Source organism: Chroicocephalus ridibundus, chromosome 8 (assembly GCF_963924245.1).
Source record: "Chroicocephalus ridibundus chromosome 8, bChrRid1.1, whole genome shotgun sequence".
NCBI lineage: Eukaryota > Metazoa > Chordata > Aves > Charadriiformes > Laridae > Chroicocephalus > Chroicocephalus ridibundus.
In genome coordinates, this window is record NC_086291.1 from 32,298,533 (window position 1) to 32,322,579 (window position 24,047).

Here is a 24,047-nt window from a genome sequence, read left to right on the forward strand (position 1 = left end):
AAAAAAAGCCAAAAAGAGAAACAGCAAAGAGAAAAAGACAGAAGAAGGAGGACTCACTCAGAGCTCCTCAGGCCAGTGAGCAAAGAGGTCCCAGCAGTTTGGCCTGGCCTGGCTGGCACCCATGGCCAAGGCAGAGGTGCAGGGAGGTACCCCTGGACCCTCACTGGCTGCAGGAGGGCCCCGAGGGCAGCAGGGCTGGCAGCAAGGGACAGCAAGGGTCTTGCCGGCCAGGAAAGGCCGCCGCGTCCCCGTGGCTGGAGCCTGGGCTCCGAGCTGCCACAGCCAGCCCAGAATTTCCATCCCCCCTGATCTGGGGAAAGAACATTTGATGCCATCAAAGGGCTCCAGATTGAAAACAGATGTGCTTCCCCGAGCCTCTCCATGCATTTAATTAAGGCACAGGCATGGAGGAGACATTTTCATCATTAGTTTGCTTTCAGGCTCCCCCCCTGCCCCCGGTCCCGGTTTACCCTTTGCAGTCTCAAAGACCCAAATGAGCATGGCAGGGCCATGGGGCTCTGCTGTCCCCAGCTTGGGGGCGAGCAAAGCTGGTGGGCACAGGCTGGAAAGGGCAGAAAAAGCACTGGGGCGAGGTTGCACGTGGGTGCATATCCACCCGAAACACCATGTGTGCATCGATGCATGTACACAGCAGCGTGTGCCTTACTGCACGCTGGTGTGGCCCTTTTTCTGCACGTGAGGGAGCATTTGTGTGTGATGTCCTGCGGCACTTGCCCACGTGTTCGATGGGGAAGGAGCTGTGTCTTTACACGGGTGTGCGAGGCTGTATCTGTCTGGCTTTTGAATGCTGGCATCTTGTACCCCAGACCTCAGGGTCTCCAGGTTTAGGCACAGCAGGGTGGGTGGGCGTACGCATTTCCATGCTCTGAAGAATGGTTATCCGTACACACCCCCGTGGGCTGCCCAGCACACGAAACACCCTTTTTCTCTGCCTTTCCCAGATATTTGTCTGCCTTCTTTCTCGGTGAGCTGGGTTTTTTTACCCTCTTTTTCCCTGTTCCCCTTCAAATGGATGTTGCAACTGACCTGGCTTTTCTGAGTGGGTGTCATGGAGTCCTAGCCATAAACAGCCCTTTCCACTGCGCTTAGCCCCAGGCAACCTCTGCCATGGGGGTGACAGTGCAAAACCACAGAGAGCAAGAGCTCTCTGTGCCACCTTCACCGTTATCCTCACTGACATCCCTGGTAAGAAGTATTCCTCCTTAGATGTCCCCATGTCTAAGGGCATCCTTCAGACAACTCTCCCTCCCTGCCTCGGAGTTTGGGAATGCAGCCCAATACCAGCAGATGCCCTGGAAAGATGGTGGGTGAAAGCATGTCGGTGCTGTGGGTGACCAGACCAACACGTGTGCATCCGCTACAGAAGCAGAGTCTCACCCACAAGGCAACAAAGGGGCCCAGCTCCAAGACCGGCTACTGTGGCTTCACACTGAAGCGAGCCACGGATGCTCCCCATACGTACAGCACACGCAGGCTGAAAAGCAACATGGGGTGCCAGCTTCACATTCTGGAAGTGGCTTAAACACCTCCTTTCCCCTCCTGCAACACAACTGGATTCCTATGACTGGGTGGCAGAACTCTGCTGAGGGACAAGCTGAACCCAAGGGAAAGTCTTCCAGCCCTGTCTGTCTCAAAAGAAAGAAGGCTGGGAACAGTGGGAGGCCTCCAAGACTGCACAAAACACCACAGGGCTGTAGCTCATCTTTCAACCTGCTACGACTAGGCAGGACCTAGGCTAAGGCGCACCTGCAGTGTGGAAATGAGTGTGGTAGGAACCTCCTGGGCTCTGAAAGGGGTGGTGACCGTGCTGCCACCTCGGATAGTCAACTGACTCTCTCCCTAGATCATCTGTAGTGCCTTTAGGACCAAGCTAGTCTTTCAAAGCAATGCTGGCCTGTTCTGCATGTGCCAGAGGGCAGAATTAGTGCAGCATCCATGATACTCTGCTCCATGGAGAGCATGGTTTGCCTATGGGAAGCCTCAGGAAGGTAAAAGCTGAGGTAGTGCCAGGGTAAAAATCCCACCAGGAGAAAGCAGTGGAATGTACTCTTTGTAGCAGGGTGTCCTATTGTACTGGGGATCAGCTGAGCTTGAGGGAATGGGTGGGATGGATGAAAGGACCTTGTCATGCAGGAAATAAGTCACATGAGAAATAAGTGATGGAGACCAAAGTGTCCCACAAAGGTCATGAGCAAAAGACAAAGAGAAGAATCGGAAAGATGAGGAGAGGGAGGGGATGAAGGACATGGTCTCTGAGCTCCTGGGTGAGCCAGCCAAGGGTCCCAGGGCCCTACATAGCTGCAGATCTCAGCCTGACACTAAAACAGAAGCAGGACCATCTTTACAGGACAAGCATGAAACATCCTTTCATTAGCTGTTTCCTTTAATGTGATTCAAAATTTTAGAAAACTTCATGTTAGAGTACAGGCAGATATTATCACCTTACCTGAATGCTCAAGGGTGTTGCCTTCTAGTGTTCATCTTCTCCCCCTCCAGCCACCAGCAGTGCAGGCAGAAGAGGATACGGCATTTGCCACCCATCTCAGATGCATCATTTTCTTCCTGTGCGAGCATCCAAGAGCCTGTCCCCACCCTCGCTCTAGGGTCTCCAGGAGTTTCTGCAGGTTAAATAGCCATAGGACAGGTATGAGCCACACCACGGCCTACTGTAACCCAAAGATCCCAATGCACTTCCCCCCATTTCAGATGGGGAAACTGATGCAAAGGCAGCTTGTCCTCAGCATCAAACCCCAAGCGGAGGTGATAGGATACCCCAGTTCTCGTGACCCTGATCCTGGAAAAGTCTCCCAGGTTACAGACGGCCCATGACAGCAAATGCACGTACCATTTCAACATCCCACAGGCCTTCAAGTAGTTTGTTAGACATCTATTTCGCACCTCACCACTAGCCTGGTGTCAAGCCGAACAGATAGCTCTCATCCATCCTCCCATCCCACCTTTCCTCTCCAACGTGCGCCTGCCTGGCAGCTGCTCACAGCCCCATTCCTCCACCTTCCCAAGCTGTCCAGGGAATGATTGCCTCCTGCTCACACTCACAGCAAGGCAGGGACCTCTGAGCCTCTGCTGCCAGGCAGGGAAAGGAGAAAGCCCAAAGGTCCTAAAACAGACAGAAATCTGGCAGGTAAAGCACCCACAGCTGAAAGGCCAAGCCTCATACTGCAGTGGGCAGTATGGCTAGACCCCAGTTTGGCCCTTACTCCTCCCAAAAGTGGTTATCATTTTGAAGGACATCAATGAGACTCATCCCTTCTTGCTCCCAAAAGTGGTTATCATTTTGAAGGACATCAATGAGACTCATCAGCTGCAGCCCTGCCTCAAAACCTATCTATCTCCTACACTGTGACCACATCTGATGCTCAGAGAAGGTGAGGCAGAAACCACAAACTCTCCCATTCTTCCTCCTCCCGCCCCCCCAGTTGCATATCAAGAAGGGGAAAACCAAAGATCTGTGCCTCTGCAGGTGATCAGCACATTTGCTTCTGCTTTCTTTTCTCATAGAAAATTACAAGCTCAATCTGCAGCGTCAATGAAGAAAAACTCCAACTTAAGTATTTGCCCCAATTCCTGCAATTTCCCATGAAATCCTGCACTTGGAAGTTCCTGTGGTTCCCCGCTCCAATATATGAGCTACCGAAGTATGCTATAATCCCTCAGAAACCTTCCCCTCACCTTCTCGTCGGTTCAGACAGGAAGCTTCCTAGCACATACGGCTGCAGGCTTGGTGACAGTTTCCAGGTACAACGAAGAGGAGCTGACAACCTTCCCAAGGGTCTTGCAGCCAACAAGAAATACTCAGGGCAGATGAGCGGCTGGAACATCCCCAGGGCAGCTCACCCTCCTTGTAGTTGGCACTCGTGGGATGCAGGAAGGCACCAAGCACTGAGTACGACAAGAGTAAGCCGAGCCCTTGCCTGCTCTGCTCTCACGGTCAGATCTTCTGCACTGACCGCCACTTGCCCAGCATAGACTACACGCTTGTTTCAGGTGCCCTAAATATCTTCCCTTCTACCTGAATTAAAAAAAATAAAAATAAAACAACAAAAAAACATCAGGCAGAAGAACCTGTGGAAGCTGTGAGACACAGACGTGGATTCTCAGCTGTCTAGTAACATCATGGCATTTTGATGAAGCATTTTGCTCAGTGAGGGGAAGTAGTTTGGGTATCTCTTCTCTACCTTAATTTCATGAAACTTGTCAGCATGTAATGTCTCAGAGCCCTTTTTCGATCTGTCAAATTTGTTTCATCCTAGCAGTTGAAAAACACTATTGCAGGAGGGCAGCAGGGAGAAGGAGGAGCTGTGGCCAGTACCATTGCGCAGCTTGGGCCTTTAGGAAGCCTGACCAAAATGCACACACAATTTATTACTGCTCAGCTCTTCTAAGACATGCTGGGTGCCCTCCAGCACTGCTCTCCTGAGGACCTCGGCAGGGTGCAAACAGTTCATATAGGTGATTCAGAGGACAGGAGGGCACAAACAATGCTTACTCCTCTCCTAGGCCCATAGCGGCAGCTACTTTGGAGAGGGAGTGCTCCCAGATAGACCCCCACCTCCCAGATAGACCCCCACTTCTTCCATAGAACCATAGAATGTGTTGGGTTGGAAGGGACCTCTAAAGGGCATCTAGTCCAACCCCCCTGCACTGAGCAGCGACATCTTCAACTAGATCAGGTTGCTCAGAGCCTCATCCAGCCTGGCCTTGAATGTCTCCAGGGATGGGGCCTCCACTACCTCTCTGGGCAACCTGTTCCAGTGCCTCACCACCCTCACAGCAAAGAAATTCTTCCTAATGTCTCATCTAAATTGACCCTGCTCTAGTTTTAAACCATTGCCCCTCGTCCTATTGCTACATGCCCTTGCAAACAGCCCCTCCCCATCCTTCCTGTAGCCCCCTTCAGGGACTGGAAGGGGCTCTAAGGTCTCCCTGGAGCCTTCTCTTCTCCAGGCTGAACAACCCCAACTCTCTCAGCTCGTCCTCATAGGACAGGTGCTCCAGCCCTTGGATCATCTTTGTGGCCCTCCTCTGGACCTGCCACAACAGGTCCATGTCCTTCTTGTGCTGAGGGCTCCAGAGCACCCCAAAACATCAGCCACAGCTCTTTAGGGGAAGCTGATGAGAGGCATCAAATCAGGGTATCTCTCTGCTGCTGGCCACTTCTGAGGCTGCATCCATACTGTCTTGTCCCTTGCCCAGCCCAGTGATACCCCCACTTCTGGACTCTCTTGCTGATGCCCAGCAGAGCCAAACCAGAACTCTTTTCCCCTGGAAAGTTTTCCTCCCATCGCCCTGTCACGCTGATTCACTGCAATGTTTGGTCTCGAGCCTCTTCGCGCTTGCTCTGCCCAGGCCTGGAGGAGAACCACACCGAGCCGGAGACAGAGAGCACCTGCAGGGATATGTGTGTGCACAAAGGTGTATCACCTTACACGTGTGTGTGAGTGCTGGGGTATGTATGCACACATTCGAGTCTGGAGCCAGACCTCTCCCCCACGAACTCCCGCTATATGCTTGGGCCAAATCTCCCTCTTTTCTTCCCCACATAGAGGCACGTTATTAGATCCATGGGGATCAGGTAGTCTACAGTCATTTCAAGCTGTAAACTCAACATCGGGGTTTCTTTTAATCCCAAACATCTTGATATCATCTGGAAATGCCATGAGCAGTTTATAATTAGGGTTTAGCATGCAGATTAATACCAGCAGCTCCAGGGTGAACAGACCATCAGAGTCTAATCAAAGCTTAAATGGGGCAGCAATTTAAAACTGAGATTTATTATTCCTCTGCATAATATTTTGAACCAGGGGCTGAGTTCACATCACACACAATCATTCCTGGAAGTGCTATCACATCTCCAGTCAGAACGAGGTGGCTTGTTACTCGTTCATGGGGGTGATAAATACTAGGCTTCAGGAACTTATTTAGGAATATCGCAGCATTGACATTGTACAAGATTTAGAACCTGAGGCAGGAGAGCCCTTGCACACATGCACAACGCATGGGGCTCCAGCCCCACGTGGATGGTGGGCAAGGCCGTGCGCCCACATTTTTTTTTTTTCTGGGGACCAGTTGTAGTAAGGGAGGTGGCCCCAGGACACCAGGCAAAGGGTTCTCTGTTTGGCATCTCCCCTGGCCACGTGTGGGTGGAGGAGAGGAAGGGTGGGAAGGTATGTGGTACCCAAGCGGGGAATAAAGCTACCTTACAGCAACAGAACCATCACAGCAACTGGCACCATGTCGCAGGCTTGGTGGCATGGTCAGCTAAGGGTTGGGGAGGGAGTCCTAGGCCAAACACAGCCAGGGAAATCTCCTCCTGAGTGATATTTCTGCAAAGTCACTTCTGGATGGCCGCTGGGAGTACCCCCAGGTTTCAGAGGTTAGGTTTTCAGGGTAGGGGCAGCTTGGCTGTCTGTGAAGCACCTGGGTTGGAGTTTTCACTAGCAGGGCCCCTACCTTTTCAAACCTGCCCTGCCCAGACCTCCCCCCACCCAGTTCGGGCTGGAGCCCTTCCCTTGCCTTGTCATTTATAAAACACAAGCGGAGGAAACGGTTGGGCGAGTGGAAATTTGTTCATCAGTTTGTCTGTACAAGTCCCAGTTTTTAGATTTCAAGACAGACAGAGCTTCAGCAGTTGCCACCTAGCTTTCAACAGACATGACAAGCACGTTCACCAGCTGGCAGTGGCAAGAACTAGTTTCCTATTTTCTTTTTCTATAAGCTTTCCACCAAGCGGAAGAGGGGCTATGAGGAAGGGAACGTCCTCCTCTCCAGCCTGGATGATCTGAGGATCTGAACTAGAGTTCAGCTCTTCACTTCCCTGGCTTTCTCTTGCTAGGGATGCCCATGCGGCTATCAGCTCTGCCACTGGCCCCAGAGGCTGCCTCTGCGGGAGGTGTGTCTCATCACTGCCCTGCGATGATCCCAAGGATCAGCACCATGTCTGAAGTGGAAGGAGCTGGTGACATGCACCATGGCCTCCCAAGACAACGTAAAAAGGGGGTTCATAGATCCCACCAGGAAACTGCAGCAATATCAGCACAAACATCTCCCATGGCTTTGCTCCAGTGGCCCGGAGTCACGTGAGCACGGGGTGACAGGGCACAGTCACGCAGGTGGATGTCTTCATCCCCTTCTTCCCTTCTTCCCACTTCATCCCACTAAGTGGGATGTCTTCATCCCACTGAGGCTGCTTCATCCTCTTCAAGAATTTCCCTGGTGTTACCTGCCTCAGCAACCAGGAAAGTCCTAGGAAGAAACCAGGCTGTGGCCCTTTCAGGTTGCCTTCTCACCTACCATGGCTACCTGGGGGCAATGAGACGGCCATCAGGACCCTCCCGCCCCGGGCCAGCTAAACAGAGCTAGCCAAGCTAAATCAGGGCTAAATCGCGTGTTGCCAGGGACTCAGACTTGAGCTGGCTCCAGAGCTGGCTGCACAAGGAGCTGTGGGTTTGGATAAGCCGGCCGTTTAACTGGGGTTTTATTACCAGGCAGGGTAACAAAAGCACTCAGAGGTCACCCGGGAACTTTAATCAGCAGCGAGGGTCACTGGCTAGCTGGCCAGGCGGGAGGAGGGCAGGGCCCAGGGCATGCAAATAAATAAATAGATGTATTGAAACCACCTCCATTCCTCCAAATGATCTCCGCTCTCCCTACCCTACTCTACGCACATTATAAAGATCTCTGCTCTTTGCAATCGGACGTTCAAATGGCCCTAATTTCCCCAGCAGAAACTCCAAGATCTCCTGCAAATTTAGCTGAGAAGTTTATCCACAAGGCTTGGTTGGGTGTTTTGTCTTTGGTTTTTTTTTTTTTTTTTTTTAATCCCTCACTGCTGGAGATGAAAGTTCCGTCTGCTGGACTGCTCTTGGGCTGGATATCAGATATCCCTAACCCTGGAGAGAGAAAGCGTCCCACCAGCTTCTCTTCCCTGCAGGAAAGAAAAAAAAACCAACCACCCTCCCATAATCAGAGTCTGGGCAGACAAATTGGCACCACTGTTTTCGTCTTTTCTCTCTCCACCCCCCCTTTCTGGAAGAGGACTAACCCTTTGGAACACAGTCACAACTCACAAATATTTGTGGGTATTATATTGCAAGAGGGAAAAAAAATCCAAAGGAAGGTAACTGTTAAAAGCTTAGTCCCTCTCCCATGGAAAGCAACTTTATGCACGTCCATAAATCTCCTTTGTAAGTGGTCATTAAAATTGCGTCTTGTTTAATTTTTTTTTTTTAATCTCGTTTAAACACTTTTTCTCATCTTGCAAATGAATGATGTCATTGGCAGGCCCAGTAATGAACTGAAAAAAAGTCAACTTTCTAATGTTTTGGGGGCTGTCTCCAAAAGCAAACATTTCAATACCAGTCTGCTAATCCAGCCAAATACTTCACAACCAACTTGTATTTAAGTGCCGTGCTCCCCCGGGGACATCTGTCACACTCATCTTCATGCACAAACGATGTGCTTAAAGTGAGGAGCGTGTTTAAACTGTTGCAGGACGAGAGTCCCTGGCCCTCGCTGCTCATTGCACGGGCAACACAAGGCGATTGAGACCCCGCAGCAGCTGCCCGTGGGTGCCCTCACCCACTCACTGACGGTCACTGGTCCTCCCTCGCCTCCTCCAATCTTGAGAACTGATCTCCTCGGGGTTTCCTGCGTTGCTGCTTTCTTTCTAACAGTCGAGCCCCCCTCTTCTTTTGGCTCACTGTTCAAAGGACAAGGCTTTCTCCAGATGCCACAGAGCACGATCATCACTAACCTGCCCAGCCCTTTGCTCCACAGACACAGAATCATAGAATCACAGAATGGTTCAGGTTGGAAGGGACCTTAAAGATCACCCAGTTCCACCCCCCTGCCCTGGGCAGGGACACCTCCCACCAGACCAGGCTGCTCAAAGCCCCATCCAGCCTGGCCTTGAACACCTCCAGGAATGGGGCAGCCACAGCTTCTCTGGGCAACCTGTTCCAGTGCCTCACCACCCTCACAGGAAAGAATTTCTTCCTGATATCCAATCTAAATCTCCCCTCCTTCAGTTTGAAACCATTACCCCTCATCCTATCATTACACCCCCTGATCCAGAGTCCCTCCCCATCTCTCCTGTAGCCCCTTTAGGGACTGGAAGGGGCTCTAAGGTCTCCCCGGAGCCTTCTCTTCTCCAGGCTGAACAACCCCAATTCTCTCAGCCTGTTTATTATATACCCTTGACACCCAAAACGTCGTTTGGATGAAAGGCTCCTCGCCGGGTACTCATGTTGTTTGGTTTGGGTGTGTGGCTGGGGTTTTTAGGTTTGTTTTTATTTAGATATATTTTTTTTTTGGAAGCTGTTTTAATGAAGTGGAAGCAAAACCAAATAGTAGGCTGCGCAAAAGGGGAAAAATAAATGCAAAACTTGAAAATGAATAATTGGCGTGGTTTTAATTAAAAAGCGGTTAACTGTTTCAGGGTGAAGAGCATGGGTTTGGGTTGACACCGTCTGAACCCTGGAAAGAGCACGTTAAGTTGCGGGTTAAGAAAATGGGAAATAAATACATCCCAGCCACTTGGAAAACTAAACCATCTTTAGGGCTCAGTTGTAAACTTTCTTCAGCAATTTATTAGAGTTCTAGAAAACACTTGTTGAGTAGCCTTGGCCTGTAATAAATATCAGTCCTTGTTTGTTTGTTTTTGTAATGGGAACAAAACCACATCTTTTTCTTTCTAAAGTGGATAATTCAATTACATGGCAAGAAACACATTCATTGTCCAGAATACCCAGAGAAGATTGCCACAAAACTTGCAGTTCAGTGGAGAGTGGAGGGGAACAGAGCCAGCTGATACCCAGAATCCGTTTCAGGGAAGATTTTCTTGTCGGCACGTCCACTGATGCTGGAGATGACGGAAGCACTGGGATTGTCATTACAAATGGGAGGCGGAGACGGGCACCTCTGCATAAGGCACTTCATACCCCAAAGGACATGGAGGATCCCAAAGGAGGGGCAAGGCAGATGTGAACAAGAGGGAACAAGGGACAGTGAAGGAAAGGGACCTGTCTGGGCCACGGAGCAGGTCCAAGGTGGCAGGCGGAGCTGAGTCCCAGCCCTCCGTTCTCATCCTGCTGTGTGCGCTCATGGATTTGTCGTGATTCCCTCCAGAAAAGGGAAACCCCAGGTTTCTGTCTCCACTGCCAGCAAGGAGTCTGTTGCGTCCGTGTGTCAGCCCTGCTCCAGGAGTCCCGCTCAACTGCTTGCCGATACGTTCTGCATGCCTGGTTGGGGCCTCTTTCGGACCCGTTCCAGTAAAACGGGTGTTGTTTGAAGGCAGAAAACCACCTCTGTCCTGCATCTCACATCTGATCCCGTGCTCTCTCTCAAACCTAGCTCCAGGTTGAAAACATCAATGTTTTCTTCAAGAGGCTAAAATGCTTCAACATTTCTTGCTCTGCGGGCTGTCACCCCTTCTGGGGGCACTTGTCCTGGCCTCAGTGGTAGGAGGCAGATCGTGGCAATGATCACAAGGAAGTCTGGAGGTGACACCCTGTGAGAACGGGGACTGCTTGTGAGCGTCCGTCCCCTTCTGTGCCTCCGTTTTTGGGAGCCTGCCTTGCAGAAAGAGAAACAGGAATCCATCCTTTAAAATCAGTTCTTGGCGGGTGTGGTTCGCTCACCCTCTGCAGGCAGCCTGGCTCTGGGTTTAATACTAGAAAAGTCTCTGAGCTGAACTAGCTGAAGGGGGGGTAATATCCAGATAAGCAACTACCCAGTGCGCTTTCCCAGGGACAGCCCAGCAATTACGGTCAGCAATAAAGAAATCTGACGGTTGTCAAAACACAGACCCTCATTCCTCCAAGCTCTTCTTGAGGGGCACAATTAGTGTGCTGATGTGATTAAAGCCACGTTCGGGTCTGTGATAGGAAAGCCAAAATGCACCCAGATAACTTGTCCGAAGCCAGCCGCTCGAAACTGAGGCGTTGGTTACCTGATTTGTAGCCAATCAAGTAGAAATCAACCATTCCTGTCCACATAGCTACATCATGCCGTTAAACAGCCAAACCCTCTTCTCTTACATGTCTTTGAGGGAGATGAAATCCATATGGCCCAGAGAGTGAGCGCAGAGTAGGGATGGAAGGAAGGACAGAAACAGCGTTTCTTCAGGACAGAAGACAATGGAAACATTTCCACTGATTCCAATAGGTTCTGAATCAGCGGCTGCAACCAATTTTCCTCCTAAATGGACTTCCATATGTCTAAAAAAGTCTCGCAAGCACTGGAATTTGTTACAGAACAAACCTGTACTTTATTACTCTGCTCCCCGACTCTGAGTGTTTCTCCCTTTAAAGTCCTTGGTCAGCCATTTCTGGGCTTCAGGGTTCGCTTTCGAGAAATGCATTCACTTCTAAAGGAAACATTTTCCATGAAACAGAGAAAAGTCTCCCCCCTCCCCTCCCAGACTTCACTTCGCTTTGCTGGGATCTTGTGTCTTTAGCTTCATCGGAAAAATAAGTGGCTCTACGTGCAGAGGAAAGCACGGGGAGGAAATCAAGTTCACCAGATCTGAAACCGTCTCTATTTTACAGATAGCCTCTGAAACACATATATGTTGGCAAAAGCCTAGCAAAGCTGATTTTTAACAGCAATTTTCCATTTCCCACTTCTCTAAAAACAGAAGAGATTTTATTTTGCCCTCTTTGTGACAGGCGTCTTTAAACTAAAGGTTTTTCTGTTTCCTTCTTTCATTAAAATGAAGCAAAAATTGGCAGAAGTGGGCTTTTTCATTTTCGTCAAAAACTGGTTTGTAGGGAAAAAGAGTCACTTTTCTGCCCACGATATCCATGCTTCGTACTACATTTAAAGGGGTTTAGGAACCAATGTACCATTTTCAATAGCCTTTTAGGCACTACAAGGGACATTTGCATGACCAGCTTCCTATCTATATTCCAGTACTATCAGTAAAGGTTAAGCAGTTAAATACCTTTTATCTTGTCCTGAGGCGTCAATGAAAGCCAGGCTTTCTACAATGTCTTGAAAATACAGCTTAAGTTTGATTAAGTTCCTAAAACCTAGCAGAGTTTTTCGAACTTACTCCTAACGCTATACTGAAATGGCCATAAACATTCTAGTTTTCCAATTCATCTATCTGAGCAAAAATATTTTCTAGTTCCTCGCAAGAATGAAAACACAGGAAGAAAGTTTCAAAGCAACTCCCCCAAGGAACATCCCTAAGGCCCCATTTAATTCACAATTTTAAGAAGTTTCTAAGCTCCCAAAGTATTTTTTAGTTGATGTTAACTTTAGTTTAAGGGTGTTGTTTCAAAACGAAATCTCAAAACATTTCATTAGAAAACAAAGCCAAAACGCTTGGATTTCTTTTTCTTCCTTTGCCAAAACAGTTCGTCAAGCTGATGTGAATTCACAAACATTTTCAGCCAACCTAAAGCACAATCTTTGGCAAATAATTTGACTAAAAAAAGAAGTAGTTGTCCCGTTCTAAGAATAAGGATAAAATCCATCCACGATTTCAAGTGCTCAGACTGAACAATGATGGAGTATTTGCCCTGACGATAGAAAAAGAGAAATAAATTTTGCTTATTACTTTACATATATATTTATACATATCTGAAATTTATATACACGCACATACACGCACGGCCCTTTCCGCCCAACATGAATGTTTTCAACACAGAAAAAGCAGAGAGAAGAGATTTAGTGCTGATTAGAACAAAAGTCGCACTGTACCTTACAGATTTCAGCATGTCTCATTAAAACCAGGCTTGAAATATACATATCCTTTAATAAATAAAGCTTAAGGTACATAAACACTGCAGCGGATATAAATTATTTTAACCAAAGTATGTAGGGGAAAAAAAAAAAATTACTGGAACACCATGATCCAGGGAATTTTACAGTAAATTGGACTTCATCAGCGGTTTTGCATTTTTATTTGATTTTGGAGTTCCTCCACTAAAGCTGTAGGTTTTGTAGAGTTTATTTCACACCTTGTAATTTAAAATGTTACACTCCATCGAAATTCCTCTCAAAAAAAAGGACCTGAGTAATTAATGTCTTTGGGCTCAACGTTCATTATATCCCACTAGTGTGAAAATTCATAAAAATAAGACATGGGATTAGGAGCTTAACAGCCTCACACATTTGCAGAGCTGCTGCATTGGCAAATATTTCTCTGCCCTTTTGGAGCGGAGCGCTCTCCTGGCTGGTCTCACTTGTTTCGTTGGATCGTCCGAGTCTTTAGGAAGTGCCTGAAAAGCAAGCTCGCGTCTCGTGCTCCTATTTTTTTTGAGGAGGCAGAAAAATAAAAGGAGGTTGGGCCATTTCTTCTCATGCTCTTCTATTTTCTTCGTTCGGTGGCACGATGTGCTTTAACTCCTCGTGGAGACAATGGGAATTCTGGCCACTTGCAGCAAGGGGACTCCAGATGCCCTTGGAAAGGAAGCAGGACCTAGGTTTTGATTACTGAGAGCTGAATCGCTTCCTTTATGAAAACACCCTGGGTTCCCCTCCCTGGTTCCAAGGAGGTGGAACAGCTCCGGGTTGAATCACAGACTCCGTTTTGCCTTCGGCGGATTCATAGATACAGCGGGTGAATTTGTGCAGTGAACAGTAACTTTGACCAGAGTTTAATTTCGGAGGGACGTAAACCATTCACAAAGTCGGGCTGAATTCGACAAGCACCTTTTGCCAAAAAAACAAACAAAACCAACAAGCCTAATACAGGAGGCTCTTTTTCAAACTTCAAAACATTTCATTCCAAAGTGTTTTCAAAGCAAAGAGGTTGACTTCATGTAGGTGTTTCTGAAATGAGCCTTTTGGAGGTTTTATTGAAAAACCTGACTTTAGAAAAAAATGAAATCAAACTGTGAAATGGAACATTGTGTTTCAAATCAAACACCGTGTCCTAGGTTGACTCAATATTCCTGGTTATTTTATCTCCCCCCCCACCCCCCCCTTTTTTTTTTAAGACTGTCTTGGTTCAAAACAAACAGCATTGCTTCATTCTGTGGCCCCCTCCCCCAGGTATCTGAATTTGACCATGGTACAAAGCATCCCTTATTCACCCAGGTTGCAATCATTCACCCAAGGACATGGCTGGCCAGAAACCCTAAGGAGTAGATCGGCACAGCTCTCCCTGCAGCTCTGGCTACTCAATTTCCTTCTAAACCAGGCAATTCCTATTGTGCTGAAGTCCCTTCCAGATCTGAGTCACTCCTCAAGGCTCCCTCGATAGCTGCCGGTGAGAAATTCCAGCCCCAGATCCTTAGGACAAGCCATATTCTGAGGATACCACTCGATTTCAGAGGGAACCAAGCTGTTCAGTTTGGACTCCGAGATAGGGGATGTGAAGTCCACAACAAATCTACTCTTGGGCAGAAAGTATCACTGGAAATTGCTGTTTTCATTACTGCACGTGGCTGTGGAAAGGAAAACTTCTGTCCAAGATAGATCAGCTATTGCATCTGCCCTGGAAATTAATTTGTCAGCAGCAGCTGGGAAAAGTGCATCAGCATTCAAGTACTTTGCTGCCTTCTGATGTTTAAGGTCACATTTGCGTTACCTTTCTGCCAAGCGCTTTTTGGCTACAGGACGATGCACGGTCACCAATCCAAGGAAGGGCTTTTCAGGAAGTTCTCCAAAGAAAAGCACATCAGAAAAAAAAGGCCTGTTTTATTTTACTCCGCACAGTTTTATGCAATACAATTAATATAACTGTTTTAGCATCCTAAATGAGGTCTACACATTTTACCCCGTGAACAGTGCTTCTAACTGAATGCAGTTAGCATGTGCACTTTTAAAAAAAATAAAAATTACACATCTTCTTTGACCTTAATGAAAGAAGCTCCTACCTCCAAGCTCGATCTAGAGGCTGTGTCGCATCCTCCCTTTGCTCTCCAGCCTCGGGAGCTGTTTTGCGCTCCGAGCAAGCCACCTTTGCAGCAAAAGGATGAGTGGATTCTAAGGAAACATCAGGGCTTCTCAGACGGGTGAAAACTGGGAGATCTCTCAGCAAAGTTATTCTTTAGTTTGATCAAAAAAAATCTGTCATCACGTACTCTGGCTGGTGAAGAGGTGATAAAATCATTCAGCTTTGGGACATGGAGCGGTTCTCTCAAATTTAAATCAGATGGAAAGAAAGACAACTTGTTTTCAGAAGTAGTTAGGCTCTCAGCAAGGATTACAACTTATCATTTTCTTGTAGTTGCAAATTGAGCGTGTTTCAGAGTTCAAATAAAGAACGGCCATACTTTTCTTATGAACTTACCTTGCATCATAGCTCTGTCCCCTTACGAGGACAACAGCCACACAGCCTGGTGCTGTTGTCCATGGGAGCATGCGGCGACCCAGTGCTTCGCTTGCGCTGAGGCTATCTACATGAGTTGACGCACAAGCATGAAGATGAGTCACAGATGGCTCGATTAGTGTTGGAAATTCAATGCAGATCTGATCAAGTTTTGGATGCTTCCCACCATGCGTACTTTGCTCCCTGTCTCACTGCAGAGCCTGCCGTGCAAATGCTTTAAAGGGTAACAGAGAGAAAGGGCTGTGTTTTGGGAAGAGGAAAAACCATTCTCCTCAAACAGAGCTAATGGGCAGGAAGACCCAGGTTTAAACTGCAGCAGTGGAGTTTCCAGCTAGACCTTGGGGTAAACTTTTATCGCTGAGAGACAGATAATCCATCACTGCAGGGTGCAGAAACTATCAGACAATTACCTGTCGGGACAGACAGGGTGGACTTGGTTGCGGCTATCAGTAAGAGGACATCTTGACATCCTTTCCAGTTCTGTCATTCCAGAACAGGAGGTCACCCTACCTGCATCTTAGTCTTGCTTGGAAGGTGCACCCTGAAAAAACATAGTCTACAGGTCAAGTCCACACACAGCAGCTACTGAAGTAGCATTCTAAAAGATAACACTAATACAACCTTTCAGCAGGAACAGAGCTCACATTTCTTCAGAGAAGCACCCCCAGGAGCGTCACACATACCTGCACAGTTAAGCAGTACTGAGACAGCAAGCTGTGTTTGAGGGTACCCAGGACTGGATTAAAACTGCTGTGACCCCATGCGGCAAAACACTGATGCAGTGTATACACCACTCAGCTTAGTCAAATTTATCCTCTCAATTGTTATGGAGTAACTTCAGTCTAACAGAATTCATGCCAGATGGGGTATCATGTGTCTTCCTGCAGTCAATGTAAAACATGAAGCCAATATAAACACTATATAGCATGTTCTAGCTAATTCAGCACAAAGCAACAGTGTGCACACACCTGATCTGGATCATATTTGTCCTGCCAGGTGATTTTGCAATACACAGACTGTTAATGATGTGGAATCCTAGCCCCATCTATTGCCCTGACAAGCCCTCATCTAGTGTTTCCTGCTTAAAAAAAACCCCTCACGTCAGTTCAAGCTCACGTGCAGCATTCAGAGACACTAATACCATCCTGACAAGTTATTCAGGATGAGTTTTCCCACTCTCAAGCAATCAGGACTACAAACGGAGCCTGTAGGGGAAAGGATTTATGCCTCTTAGTAGAAATGCAAGAAAGAACACTGATATTCAGACCACTCCAGAAAACCACCCAGCAGAAGAGCCCCAGCCATCAGCCCTGTATAAGACAGACAGCAGACATCAGCAGTGTATGAGACAAGCAGCCCTTGACCTGCTCTTGGCAGAAGAGCCCACTCATAGCCAACTGTCCAGGCTAGGGGAGCTGTAATTGGAGGCAGGTCCTCACTAACCTGATGCTCTACATCACGTAGCAGGCAAATCCTTCTGTGCCCAAGGCTAGGCCCGAGCAGGGCTTTCTCCCACCTTTGGCTAGAGGCATCACACATGCCCTCCATGTCCCATTCAGCTCCACTGACCACCTTGCAGCGATTTCCTCAGCTAAGGCTCAACATGCGGATGTACCAAGGAACCCTTGTCCTTCAAGGATAGGCTCTCATGTCCTCTGAGAGCACCTTCTACTTCAGCTGGGGTGAAGGCCAACTCCTGGTACCCCCATTGCCACAGGCAAACCTGCTGAACGCCTGTAGCCCATCTAGGACCTCCACTTCAGAATGGACGCCACAGCTTACCTTAAACATCCCAACAGGCCTGGCATGCAAATGAAGCCAGGGCCATTTTCCCTTCCTCTCCAACCCATATCTCCAACCCTACAGGACAATTGTCCCTGGCCTTCAAGTACCTCTCTACTGTGCCCCGAGTCTTCAGACCCCAAAGCTTTGGGCTTAACGCTAGAGATTGTCATCATGCCTCTTGGCCTTGAGATCAAGGAAAGGTCTAGCGATGCCACAGCCCCGTCTCCTGAAGGCAGCGCAATTATTAGGGGAGGGCTTGACTAAGCTTGACTAAGTTTATACAGCAGGAAAGCGGCATTGGCATGCTAACCCCACCTCACACTGTTGTAAATGGGCTTGCACAAAAAACCACCGAGAGGCCTCTTGTTTCAGGGTTAGCTGGTCATTTCTACCACAGAAACTCCTGTGTCGGCACCTGCAAGTATTGAAAATTCTCAAGATTTCTTATATTTGTTGTATCTGCCTTCTGGTTTTTTGAGCCTTTATGTTAGACGGTGCTGAGCCTTCAAGCTTTTCTCCACAGGGACGAGGCCACCAGGTGACCCACAGTGTGGACAGCCAGCCAAAACTCTGTGGAGATGGGATGTGAGCAGATAGGGTGGGGGGAGAAAGCCCTAGAGGGAAGAGGGAAGATCTGGCTGCGAGAGGTTTAAAATGGCTCTGAGAAAGTCTCTAAGTTGAGACTGTGGTAACACTGAAGGGATGGAGAGGAAGGAACATTTTAGAGAAGAGAGGAAGGAGGACTTTGCAGCCTTAATTTATGTTAACGATAGCAAGGCTGTGTCTAAACAGACCACCTGCCCCCTCTGAGCGTGGTGTGACCATGGAGGTGACACCTGAGCAGACATGCTGGAGGACTGTGCGGCAGGTTTCCATCTGGGCTTTGCCAATGCCCGTCTCAGCACCGGTTATAAGAAGCAACCCCGCTATCCAGGAAACAAGGAGGCACAAATTTAGCAGAGGAGCCTGGGGAAGTGTTGTCAGCGCATCTCTTTTAGGGACATAGCCCTGACAGGATGTTTAGCATCTTTTCTTTCTGATAACTACACTAGCTGGGAAAAGCAAACAGAAGAAACCCAAAGAAACGTCAGCTGTTCTTCAGGTCCAAAGCAGAAGCAGGAATCTTCAAGGCCACGCAGGACTGGGAAACAAAAGCTCTGAGTTGAATTAGTCGTGTACCAGTCGGTCCTGTAAGAGAAGCCAAGTTTCTACCTTGCGCGGATTCCCTGTGCTCTGGTGTGCAGCTGAGCCCCTGCCGTCCACGAGGTGGATGTTTTAGTGCCTGGCTCTTTTTAACTGGCACATGTTAAGAGCTTTGAATTAACAGGTGCATAAAAACTGTCAAAAAACACTTAGCTCTCAAGACAGTCTGTCGGTTGTATTAAAAATATGGTTTTATGTAACCACATTCTCTCAACACTTGCTGGGTATTACGGCATGGGAAAGTCACTAGCCCTTTCCAAATGAAAGCAGCGATGTTTAAACTCTCCCGCAGAAAAGGAAAAAAAAAGAAAGAAATTGAGAAAGGCTACAGTTCCTCTGATCTTGCCAGGGAATTGCTCCTGTTTTCCACACTAAAGGTAGATTTCTTCCAGCAAAATAGGACCGGCCTAAAGCTCCAGACTAGAGGCAAGCACCCCAGCAGGTCAAAAGGCCAGTATCTTGCAGCCTTACTGAGCTGAAAATAAAGGATTTTTGACAACTGAATGGGAAGATGTCTCACTTTCTGATTGAGGAGGTGGTATTTGCTGTAAGCGTGCTCTGTGATTTAAAAAAAATCAAGAGTTTAACAGAGGTTTAGAGCTAGAAAAAAAAAAGCTATTTGTGCCCACGTTTCAGAAGAGGTTTAGAAATGGTTTTAGTTCTCCTTCTCCCCTCAGTCATAAGTCCCAAACATCTGGGATGCCAGAAACAAAGCATCAGGTTTCCAGAGTGGAGAGAGTTGTAAGACACAGGTCCAGGAGAATTTTTAAAACTCTCGAAAGCATTTCTGAAATCAGTTCCCTTTTAAATATGTGGCAAATACATTAAAGTGGGCTTTGGATTAAACTTTTACTGCCTCTTGATAAAAGCCATTCGCACCTTTGATGTGTTTGTGGATGGCAGCCATCCCAAATGCCTTCCCCAGGCCTCACGCCCATCAGGAAGTCTCCCTCTGGCTCTCTCCAGGAATGCCCAGATGGGTTATCATCTGTCACCTCTCCAGAGGTGGCCAACTCAAAACAGCCACCTCTGGGGTCGCAGACACAGTAGGTGAAAGCAAAGATTTCCGAGTGCAAGCGTTTAGAGTTTAATGGTGGACGTGGATAACCTCAAAGCCTGTGAGAAGCGGGAAGAACAGCAGGGACTTGGGCTTCTGAAACTGGCTGCGAGTTTAATCCTACTCAGTTTTAATTCTATGAATTAAAGCACTTCCAGTACCACCCTGTGCTTGCCCACCTTCTGCTCAGCCTGATGGCTCTGAGGAGCCCTGTTTTTTTGCCCAGCCTGGGGGACAGATGAGGCCAAGAAGTTTCTCGGCAGATGCTGGAAGGAGGAAGGGAAACTTGTTGAAGGACCGAAGGTGAAAATTTACTGGTGGCTTGGGAGGGTTTGAGTAATGAAAGACTCCAGTGTTGCAGGCAGTTGGAGCAGAGGAGATGGACTAGGACTTGAAAAGCAAATCACGATTCCCCTCCGAAAAGCAGATATAGCTTTGGTGAGACACTGGAACAAGTTGCCCAGAGAGGTGGTGGAGGCGCCATCCCTGGAGACATTCAAGGCCAGGGTTGGTGAGGCTCTGAGCAACCTGATCTAGTTAAAGATGTCCCTGCTCACTGCAGGGGGGTTGGACTAGATGACCTTTAGAGGTCCCTTCCAACCCAACACATTCTACGACTCTATGGTTCTTTGTGGATGTCAAGGCCAGAAGAGATTGCCATGAGAGTCCAAGTGCAACTGCTAGGCCAAGGAAAGTATTTTCCAATAGCTTCTCAGGTTCTGCCAGCGAGAACATCACCCCAAGAGACTCACAGAGGGATTGCCACTGACAATATCAGATATGCTGGGCAAGCCGAGGAGCGGGAGTCTGCCTGTTTGGCAGCGCTCGTTTCCTGCAGAACTGGTTAATGTCAATGAGACTGATGAACAGTAGTTAGGGGATGTGGTGGGATGTCAGGGAGAAAAGTCCATTGCTAAATATTTTGATTTGAGGAACACAGAAAAGAAAACAAATGGTATTTAAATGGTATTTTAGCAGACAGGGAAAAAAAAGACCTGGAAGCAAGAAGAAAATCCTGCAGAGAACCAGGCATGACTTTTTAAAACAGCTGCAAGATGTTCTTCTTGGAGGATCAGAGAAGCATGTTAGAAAAATGCTGGAATGGACCTGGTTCTTTATGAGCTCATCCTCATGCCAAATAGTATCATCTTCTTTGCCATGAAGCTAACCACCAAAACGTGGGACCAGCTGCAGCTCACACGATAGCGAAGCCAGAGACACAACCTCTAGGACACCATCAGCAGTACAGACAATGAAATATGCACAATCAGCAACAAGAGTCATCACCTAAACAGCTACAGAACTACTCAAAACATGATGCAGAGTTTGGGGTGATATTCAGAAACGTAATTCAGCTCCAAAATGGGAAACTGTGAAGAAGATGATGTCTGAGTTGGATTAATGCTTCCTTGGGACAGAGGATCTGTCTACACTGGACTGGGAAAAGTGACTCGTGTCTGCAAACACACAGCTGTTTCACTCTACCTAGCTCATGTTGCAATGGTGGCGAGTCTACTCAGCACAGATTTCAGCACACGCTCACAGCATGGGTCTCCAGTGAGTTTATAGAGTTGGTTGCCCAAACTAACAATCTGAGGGATAGCCAATTCATGACTCTTCAGCCATACCATAAGCAGTCAACAAACTCTTCCAGTGCGGTACCCTTGCTGGGCTGATGGCTTATGACCTCCTCAGACTGCAGTAGTGCGAAAGGTTACCTTTCCACATGGAGAAAGGAAGGAAGCAAGATAATGCGGCTTGCTGAGACACCATTTGCAAGATACCTAGCTTCACCCTTTGGTGAAGGAGTCACACCAACTGTTGTTGCTGTTATCTGCTGCCTAGGAATGACTCCCAGGGCTCTCCATCCCTTCAGCTCTCCTGGGGACACCGTGGTCCACAGCTGTGTGGTGGCAATGGTCAAGAAGGTCAGCTGCCTTCTAGCTACACAGTAGGTAGCTGAAGGGCTTCTATTTCTGTTGCTGCTGGACCTTATGATGCAGTGCAGCCAGGGCATCCCTTGATACCGATTGCTAGCAAGACACCTTACGACATTGCTAAGCTTGAAGTTCATGGAGTGACTCTGTCCTTTGTTCTACTACCTCCTTTACTGGCTCTTTGAAGGAGGAAGCTGTGCCTGTGAAATAACTCAATGGGGGTCTCCTTCAGGACACTTAGGTACCAGTGCAGAAGCAACACGAGGTCAGCAATTACGCGTCAGGAGCTGCTCCTGATGCGTGTCACTGAGACCTCGACTGCTGCTGTCCCATTATAAATCCATTGCAGTATTTAGGAGTTCCCAAGCCACAGTGAGTTCAGAGCAATGACTTCCCAACGAACAAGCAGACTGAGATCTGGGGCTCAATTTCATCCTGCATCATCAGGGAGTGTCCGCAAACCGGAACAAAGACCTGTTACTGCTCACTGCAGGGAAAAGAAACGTCAGAGAGATATCTGAAGGGTCAGATTCAGCACTGATAACAAGAACATGAGAGGACCACACCAGATGATCATATGTTCAGATACATCACCAGCACTACCAACTGCTTCAGAGAAAATTAAGAAAACCTGCATAGAGAAAGTTAGAGAGGCCCATCATTCAGGGATTTCTTTATGACCCATGTTTCACTTTTATTACCCATCGAGCAATTAAGGTTGGTTTGCGTGTTTTTGTCTAACTCAGCTCCAACCCTCAAAACCAGAATCAGGGAGGGCCGTGGCTTCAGCCCGTGCATGGTCTGGGTGAACAGTGATTCTGTTCCTTCATTCAGCCATCGTTCCACATTTTCCCCCATTCTTCAAGAGGCAAGAGACTGAAGAGGCGTCCCTAGCACTGGAGCTTTCACATCAGATGATTTATATCCACTCCAATGGGATCACAAGGCACAAGATGGGTTATTCCAACGCTTGGGGTTTCATTCTTTGCTGTGAGGAACCTCCAAGCTTTTCTCTTACCGCCTGCTCTGATGGATCCCAGCACTCCACCAGAGGACTGGGTTGAACTGGGCTTGCAGGGCCATCTGTCCCATCTCAATTATCCATCAGTCTCCAGAAAACAGTACAGCTCTTACATGGTGCAGCCCTGGAAAAGGAAGTCATGGGCTGGCCACCCAGCTTTAGACGACAAATGCAGTGCCTGGCCCCCACACACGCTTTCCAGTCTGATATCACTTCGATGGCATCCCTGCTGCCGCTAGACTTTCTGCACTCGTGCCACCACCAATCACTGCCTATTCAGTAGGACACTGTCCCCATCCTCTGAAGGATGGTGTGGCACGGGGTGCAGAGACTGCCAGGTCTCTGCCACGCTTGAGGGCTGCTTTACTTACTGCATAAGGGCAACTTCTCCCAGTTCTCACCTCTCCCACACACATTCCAGGTGTGAAAACCAGTTCAGACATTAAAACGCACTGCTCCGCTCTAGCAGCATGGAAAAATAAAATCACTGGCTGATCAGCCAAACAAGCAGGTGGGAGTGGTACGGACAGAGGCAGGAGAGACAAGGTACTAAACCTGCCCAGTGCTCCCAAGCGCCTCGTTATACTGATTTATGTTTAGCTAATTGAGAAAATGACTCTAACTACACAATCCAGGCCCTAATTCAGAAAGGCCCGAGCTTTTTAGTGTCTCTACCTGTGTCTTAAAAGGCATGATTTAAACCCTGTAACTAACAGGCTGCCAAAGGCAAGGATTTGAAGGATCTGATGTCCTATCGTGCTGAGGGGGTGAGGCTTGGCTAACTTCTCTCGTTACTTGGTCTTTCCCCACTGACGTACAAGTTTGCTGCTGGGACATAAATCAGGGGAAACGATGAAGGAAACCAGTCTCGTGCCCCATCAAAGAAGCCAACACTCGCTTTAATAGGACCATGCAGACAAGCCTAAATAGGGCACTTAACAAGCATGTGGTTTCTATTATACCAGCCCACATCTCTACACCCTGTTTGCATTGCCACTGGCAAAACCCTTTGTCCCTTGCACACCACACCTGCTTATATCCACGGAATTAGAAAAGGAACCATGGTATAATACCAAAGTATTGAACGTATGATTTCTGGGTTGGATCAGGCCTGCAGAAAAATTTTATCTAGCTCTCAGCAACATACACAGCTATGGCATGCACAAGAGCGGAGCACAGAGACCCAAGACCCCCACGTTGGGACAATTCATAGCACAGGGGGTTTTTGATTCAAGTCTGAACATTGAGAAAAGGGTGTCAGGAACAGAACATCTACAGGTCCTGCTGTCAGAAGCAGAAAACGCAGAATGGAGTGAATTCCAGTGTGGGAGGCAATTCGATAGTGCTCTGCCCCTTTCTTTGGCTCCAGAACTTCCCCCAAATAGGGTACCTTTTCCATGTGCAAACCTTTCTAGCATGTTCTTAAAAAAGCTGGTCAGGAAACACAGTACCCCCAACCACTAGGCCAGTCAACTGCTTGTCACTCTTACTCGTTTTTCCTCATCCTGTTTAGATGGGATACAGGCTCAAAGGGCAGATTCAACCACATGGCACAAGTATTAGGAATAAGAATGGCTGATGGAGAACCTGAATCTCTCCGCAGACAGCTACCCTAAGCTGAAGCCTCTGGAGAGCCCAACTTCAGCTGGCTGGACGTACAATCGGATTGGGGATTGTCCAAGTGGTTTACACCATCCACTAGACATCCATGGGAACCCC